The sequence below is a fragment of the Orycteropus afer genome, unplaced genomic scaffold (genome assembly GCF_000298275.1).
Source record: "Orycteropus afer afer isolate SDZICR_OR568_19922 unplaced genomic scaffold, OryAfe1.0 scaffold00431, whole genome shotgun sequence".
NCBI classification, from domain to species: Eukaryota; Metazoa; Chordata; class Mammalia; order Tubulidentata; family Orycteropodidae; genus Orycteropus; species Orycteropus afer.
This window is the reverse complement of record NW_006922018.1, coordinates 1638596-1645469: the sequence shown is the minus strand read 5'-3', so window position 1 is coordinate 1645469 and position 6874 is coordinate 1638596.

Here is a 6874-nt window from a genome sequence, read left to right as displayed (position 1 = left end):
TGCACAAAGAAGCATGCAAAGAATGAAATAGCCAAAAACTGTAAACAAATGCCCATGAATAAAAAAAAGGTTAGATAAACTGTAGTACAGCCATACTCTCAAATAATCTCCAGTAGATTAAACTGAATGGGATTAATCTATGTGTATCAAGATAGACACAGTTCTGAAACAAAATTTAAAAAAAAAAGAAAAGAAAAATTTCAGAACAATATGTGTAGTATTTGGAAGGAATGTTGGGCAATCCACTTCCATAGTAATACTGCCTCGGAAACCCAAGGAGGGATTGCTATGAGTTGGATCCGGCTCCACGGCAGTAGTCTCGTTTGCATTTTGTTTATGTACAGTATAATGTCACTCGCATACATTTTGTTAAAAAATAAAACAAAATTATTTATACACATGCACATACATATATGTGAACATGTAGAAAAGGTCTAGATGGTTAGAATACACGATAATTCCACCAGGAATTGAGTGGGTAGGCAAGAGAAGCTTTTTGCTGGAACTCATAAGACTATGGTCCCAAATTATCCTTTGGGCCTGGAACTAGATTCACTTCCATGGATTAGCTCTCAGCCAAATAGCAGAAAAGTCTACCCCAGGGAGATGCACCCATCTACCCCAGGGAGATGCACCCCTTAGATCAATCAGCCATGAGACATCAGAAGGGCAGCATTTGCATAGAGGGAAATCTGGACAGACAGGAGGCATAGATAAGAAGGACACAGGGAAGGGGTAATCACAGGGAGGAGAGGGGAGGAGAGCTTTTCACTGTTGGGATTGTAATCAGGGCGTGAAACCAAATGTGCATGAACTGTTGAGAGTAAAATGAATCTCCTTTGTAAATTTGCCCCCAAATCAGAATAAAAAATTAAAATTGAAAAGAGAGCTTTTGCATGATTTATATTGTTTGAATCTTTTGCAAGGAACAAATTTTGTAGAACCGTATATTTATTAATGACCAATGAATTTTTGAAAAACAGATGATTTAAAGTAAAACACATTGGGCTTGAAGTCATGTTTTTAATGAACTAGTACATGATTTTTTGGACCTCAGCTTTCTCATTTGTAAAATGAGCAATACAATTTCCCTTGCTTGCTCGGCTATTGCGAGGAGCCCATGAAACGATTCAAGCTAGATGTCATCTAAATAAAACGTGTCATTATTGTCTTCCTCAAATTCCTCAGGAAACTTACATTGGATTTGACATTCAGACCATTAGCTGAATTTCAGTTGAGCCCAGAGAAACTAACCTGAGAGCACTAAGGTGGCCTAGAGAGGAAAAGATCTTTACTTCCTAGCATCCAGCTGAGAAGTGGTGAAACTGAGGGTCTTTGACTCTCAAGCCAAGTAGTAAAGTCATGAAGAAACGTCTTTTCCTCAGCAAAACCTCCAAAGATTTGACAAAATTTCCAAAGTTTCCTCTTAACCAGTTTCTTCCCCTAGAAACAACTCTGGGTTTTGAAGATTATTTCTATGCTTTTGCCTGAAATGAAGATTAATTTTAGATGCTAAATTTGGATCTTGTAGAGATACCCAGAGAATGTTGGGCCTAAAGTCTTCTTTAAATAAATTGAATGAACCGCTGTTGGTAGTATCAGCTATTTTTACCCTCTGGTAGCATAGTGCCTAAGGCACTTGACTGCTCACCAGAAGGCTGGCGGTTCAAACCCACCAGCCACTCCTTGGAAGGAAGGTTGGGCAATCCTACTTCCGTAGTGATACTGCCTCGGAAACCCAAGGAGGGGTCGCTATGAGTCGGGGCCAACTCGATGGCACATTACAACAACAACAACAGCTCTCTGCTGCTCTGGCCCTTGATCCCTCCCTGCCTCCTCTCTGCCTGCCCTGTGAGCATCCCACCAACAGAGGGCAAGCCTTCCCTACTAGTCCATTGTTTGGCAACTAGCCAGTTTTGGTGTCTAAATCCACACAAAGTAGAAATTTCTATTTTTATCTTTTTCTTTGACTGCTAGTAGAATAAAGTGATTTGTTTTTAAAATCTAATTTTGTCCATGTTCAATTTCAGAGCACTTTTTCTATATACATATATATTAGGGCTCATGCTGATCATACCATGACTTTTTTAGTATTTCTTATTAGAAAGCCATACAGTCATGGAATTAACGATATCTACCTTCCACAGCCTAACCACATTCAGTCAAAGACAGGCTTGTCAATGTCAAACCAAAGATACAATGATCCTTGGGAGAGTCACAGTCTAGTGGGGAGACCAACTCATTCCCTATAAAGGCAGCAGGGTGATAGGTGCCATGACACAGATATGTACAAGCTCCAGACCCAGCCTGCAAAGGGGGTGAGGCTGTTGCCTAGAAAAAAAATCTCAGTGGAGGTGATGTTTTGGCTGGCTCCCAAAGCATCCGAGGATATTTGTTTGGCCAGGAGGTGTGAAGTTAAAGTAGTTTTATAAGACATGAGGCTGAAAAGGGACAGAGTCTCTACCATGGATATCCTTTTACTCTAGTTAGGAATTTAGACTTGATCCTGGAGATGGCATGGAATCACTGAATGGTTTTCAGCTATGAGGGTAGCATAATAATGAATGCCTTGTAGAAAAATTATTTTGGCCACAGTGGAAGACCAATGAGAAGGGCCAAGGCTGAATACAGAGAAGCTGTAGCAATTGTCCAGACAAGAGATGTTGGGACTCTGAACCAAGGTAGTGCCTGTGAAGATGGACAAAATGGAAAGGTTCAAGAGCAATTAAAAACTAGATTCAATGGTATCTAGTAACAAGATATGAGAAGTGCATTAAAAAGATGTATTAGTCCAGGGTGTAACAGCAAGAAACCAGGCCCACTCGAAAGCATTTGTTGTTATTTGGTGCTGTTGAGTCAATGCCAACTCATAGTGACCCCAAGCAACCCCAAGTGACAGAGTAGAATTTCCCCATAGAGTTTTATAGACCGTAATCTCTACAGGAGCAGATCACCAAGTCTTTCTGCCATAGAACTACTTGGTGGGTTTGAACCACCAAGCTTTCAGTTAGAAGCATAGTACTTAACCATTGCACCACTGGAGCACCTAATCAAAAGTGTTTACATGTTAAGAATTTAATGAAAGGACTTTTTACAAAGATGTGGTTAGAGTAAAGGGAGCCAACAAGTTAGGTAAGGCCCCAAGGACTAGCAACAACAGGAAGCCATTGTCCCTGTAGGTCTGAAGGGTGAACTGGGAAAGCCATTTAACAGGAGCAGAATCCTGCTTAGACAGGGAGGGAGCAGAGAGGATGGAGTTCAGTGCAGAATGACGCCCCTGCCTCTCTCCTAGGAGCTCTGGTAGCGTAGTGCCTAAGGCACTTGACTATTAACCAGAAAGCTGGCAGTTCAAACCCACCAGACACTCCCCGGAAGGAAGGTTGGGCAATCTACTTCCGTAGTGATATTGCCTCAGAAACCCAAGGAGGGGTCACTATGAATCAGACCTGACTCGACAGCAGTGGGATTTTTAGTTTGGTTTAATCTTTGTGGAAGCAGACTGCCACATCTTTCTCCCAAGGAGAGTCTGGTGGATTTGAACAGCCAATCGTTCAGTCAGCAGCCAAACACCTTACCACTGCACCACTAGAGTTCCTTTTTGTTCTCTTAGGCTTCTCCAAATGGCAAAGTCTGACTACCTTCACCTCTGGGGTCACAAACTAAGAGTGTATTCCCAAAGAAAAGCAGGGACTCCTCCTTCTCCAATTCAGAAGGATCCTGGCTTGGGTCACATGCAGTGATATGCTGGAGGCAGCCAGAGGCAGTTCCCAACTGGACCATCAGCCTGGTAGCTTGACATTGACCATGGTGAGAGTATTAATGCTGTGGGAATGCTACAAATCAGGACTCTTCTTAACATTCTTATTAAATAGTTACCAGCACACCATTGACTCTTGGCCACCACTGTCTCAAGAAATGCTGTGCTATCTAGCACTGCTATAACAGAAATACCACAAGAGGATGGCTTTAACAAATAGAAACTTGTTTTCTCACAGTGTTGGAGGCTAGAAGTCTGAAATCAGGGCACCAGCTCTAGGGTAACTCTCTCTCTCTCCCTCTTTCTCTCTCTCTATCTCTTTGTCAGTTCTGAAGGAAGGTCTTTGTCTCTTTTGAATTTCTGCTTCTGGGCAATCTTCATGTGTTTTGGCATCTCTCTTTCCCCCATCTCTGCTTCTTTCACTTGCTTGTTTAATCTCTTTTATATCTCAGAAGAGATTAATTTAAGACACATCCTATCCTAATACTGTCTCATTAATATAACGAAGATAATCCATTCACAAACGGGATTATAACCACAGGCATGTAATTGTTGTTATGTGCCGTCGAGTCAGACCTGACTCTAAGCAACCCCTCCTTAGGTTTCCAAGGTGGTATCCTTACGGAAGTAGATTGCCCAACCTTCCTTCCAAGGAGTGGCTGGTGAGTTTGAACCACCAGCCTTCAGGTTAGCAGTCATGTGCCTTGTACACTATGCTACATAGAAACAGGCAACCACAGGCATAGAAGTTAGGATTTACAAGACATGTTTTGAGGGTACAGAATTCAATCTATAACACTGGGTTATGTGCCAACCTGTACTAGTAGCCATCTAACAATCTCATGGTACAGAAGAGTATCCTAGAAAGACCATTAAAGACATCTTTGCTCAAACCGAGGTAAAATTTGCACTTGAACATTTTTCCCCTGAAGGCCAAACAAGCCTAAGACCTCTGTTAACCTCCCTTCAGACTAAGTAACCCATCCACTGCACCACCAGTATATTAACAAATACACATCAGATATAGCTGCTTGGATAAATTAGTTGGGGTTAACCTCCCTAAAGGACGGTCTATTATGGTACTATTATCAGAGGCAGGGAAGAGATGCTAGATTGAAAAGATAAGCCACAGAAGCCCATTTCAGGGGCTGAAGGAGAGGGAAGCACTGAAATAATGCCCCATGTCTCTGGTAGCGAGAGAGAAGGTGAGGTGGTGTTTTAGGCATCTAGTGCTAATATAATAAAATAGATATATAATAGAAATACTACAAGTGGAGGGTTTTAACTAATAGAAAATTATTCTTTCATAGTTCAGGAGGCTAGAATCTGAATTCAGGGTGCCAGCTCTAGGAGAAGGCTTTCTCTCTCTGTCAGCTCACAGTTTAGAAGGGAGATTGTTGCTTTTTTTCAACATTTGTGGGCCCTTTGTTCCTTGGAGATCTCTTTGTGTCTTGGCATCAATCTTCCCCTGGGTCTAGGAGGTTCCCAACACAGGGATGCTGTGTCCAAAGGATGTGATCCGCTCCTGGCTTTCTTTCATGGTGCTAGTAGGTCCCCCCTCCTCTCTACTCACTTCCCTCTCCTTTTATCTCTTGTAAGATAAAAAGTAATGCAGGCCACACCCCAGAGAAATCCCCTTACATTGGATCAGGTCTTATTACATTAGATCACATCATGGGGGATGATTCCATCATTACATTACTGGCACATTGTATCATGATGTAACTGTCAAATCACTGAGAATCATGGCCCAGCCATGTTGACAAATATTTAATTCATGAAAAGCAGGGAGCACAGGTCCGGAGGGAAATGATAAACTTAGCCATAGACATGTTGAGTATGAAATGCCTAAGCACCTACTATGATGAGTAAGGCAAAATCCTTTCTCTCAAGAAACATGCTCTGATGAGTCAGGTGGTAAATAAAGTGCAAATAACTGTCCTAAGATGTCCCTGGATGGTGCAAATGAGTAATGTGCAAGGCTGCTAACTGAAAGGTTGGAGGTTCAAGTTCACTCAGAGGCACCTCAGACTTCTTACCTCCAGACTCTAAGATTATAAATTTGTGTTCTTTTAGGTCACTAAATTTGTAGTAATTTGTTACAACAGTAATAGGAAACACACAGCTTTCAGGTATCTTACACAAAACACCTCATAGCATCTGGGAAACTCTAGCACTGTACTTGAACCAGGCTGCTTTCAGGCAAGATCATGTGAGCTGGGGTGGCCGAGGCTGATAAGTGAAGACTGAGTTCCTGCCAGAGTTAATGGAAGCATATGGTGACCTGTTGTTATGCTGCATACTGTGTTTCTCTGAGATTGATGAGGTACTCTGGGACCAGGCAAGACTAAGTCATGTGCTGAGCTCTCCAGCCTTGTTTATTTAACACTGAGCCAGAAGGGAGCAGGAAGCTTCCAGAAGGGCTGTTTAACCTCATGCACTGGGTGGTATCATCCATAACTCTGCACCCCTTGAGTCACAAGTTTGCACCTCTGACTGCCTTCAGAAACATTGCTGTTTACTCTGCTGTGTGCCTGAACTGATTTATTCCTTTCTGTGTCCTTTGGAGAAGTTAACCCCAAGTAATTTAACCAAGCAGTTATATCTGATGTGCATTTGTCAATATACTGGTGATGCAATAGACAGGTTACCTAGTCTGAAGGGAGGTAAACAGAGGTCTTAGGCTTGTTTGGCCTTCAGGGGAAAAATGTTCAAGTGCAGATTTTACCTCAGTTTGAACAAACATATCTTTAATTGTCTTTCTAACTATCCCTTTTGCTATTCCTATATATGTATTCCTATTTTCTTAATAGATTGACAACACTATAAATTAATGTGTTCTTCTAAAGTTAAACCATTACCATAGCGTAAATATTTCCACCATGACCAATTCCAATGTGACACTGATAAACACAGGGTTGGGAAGAGGTGCTACTTGCCTCTACCCTTGACCTTTTAATGGAGAGAAATCAAACCAAACCAAACTCTTTGCCAGGGAATCATAGTGAACACCACTGGGTTTCTGAGGCTATAAATCTTTACAGAAGTAGATCACCCCATTTTCCTTCCATGGAGCGGCTGGTGAGTTTGAACCGCTGACCTTTTGGTTTGCAGCTA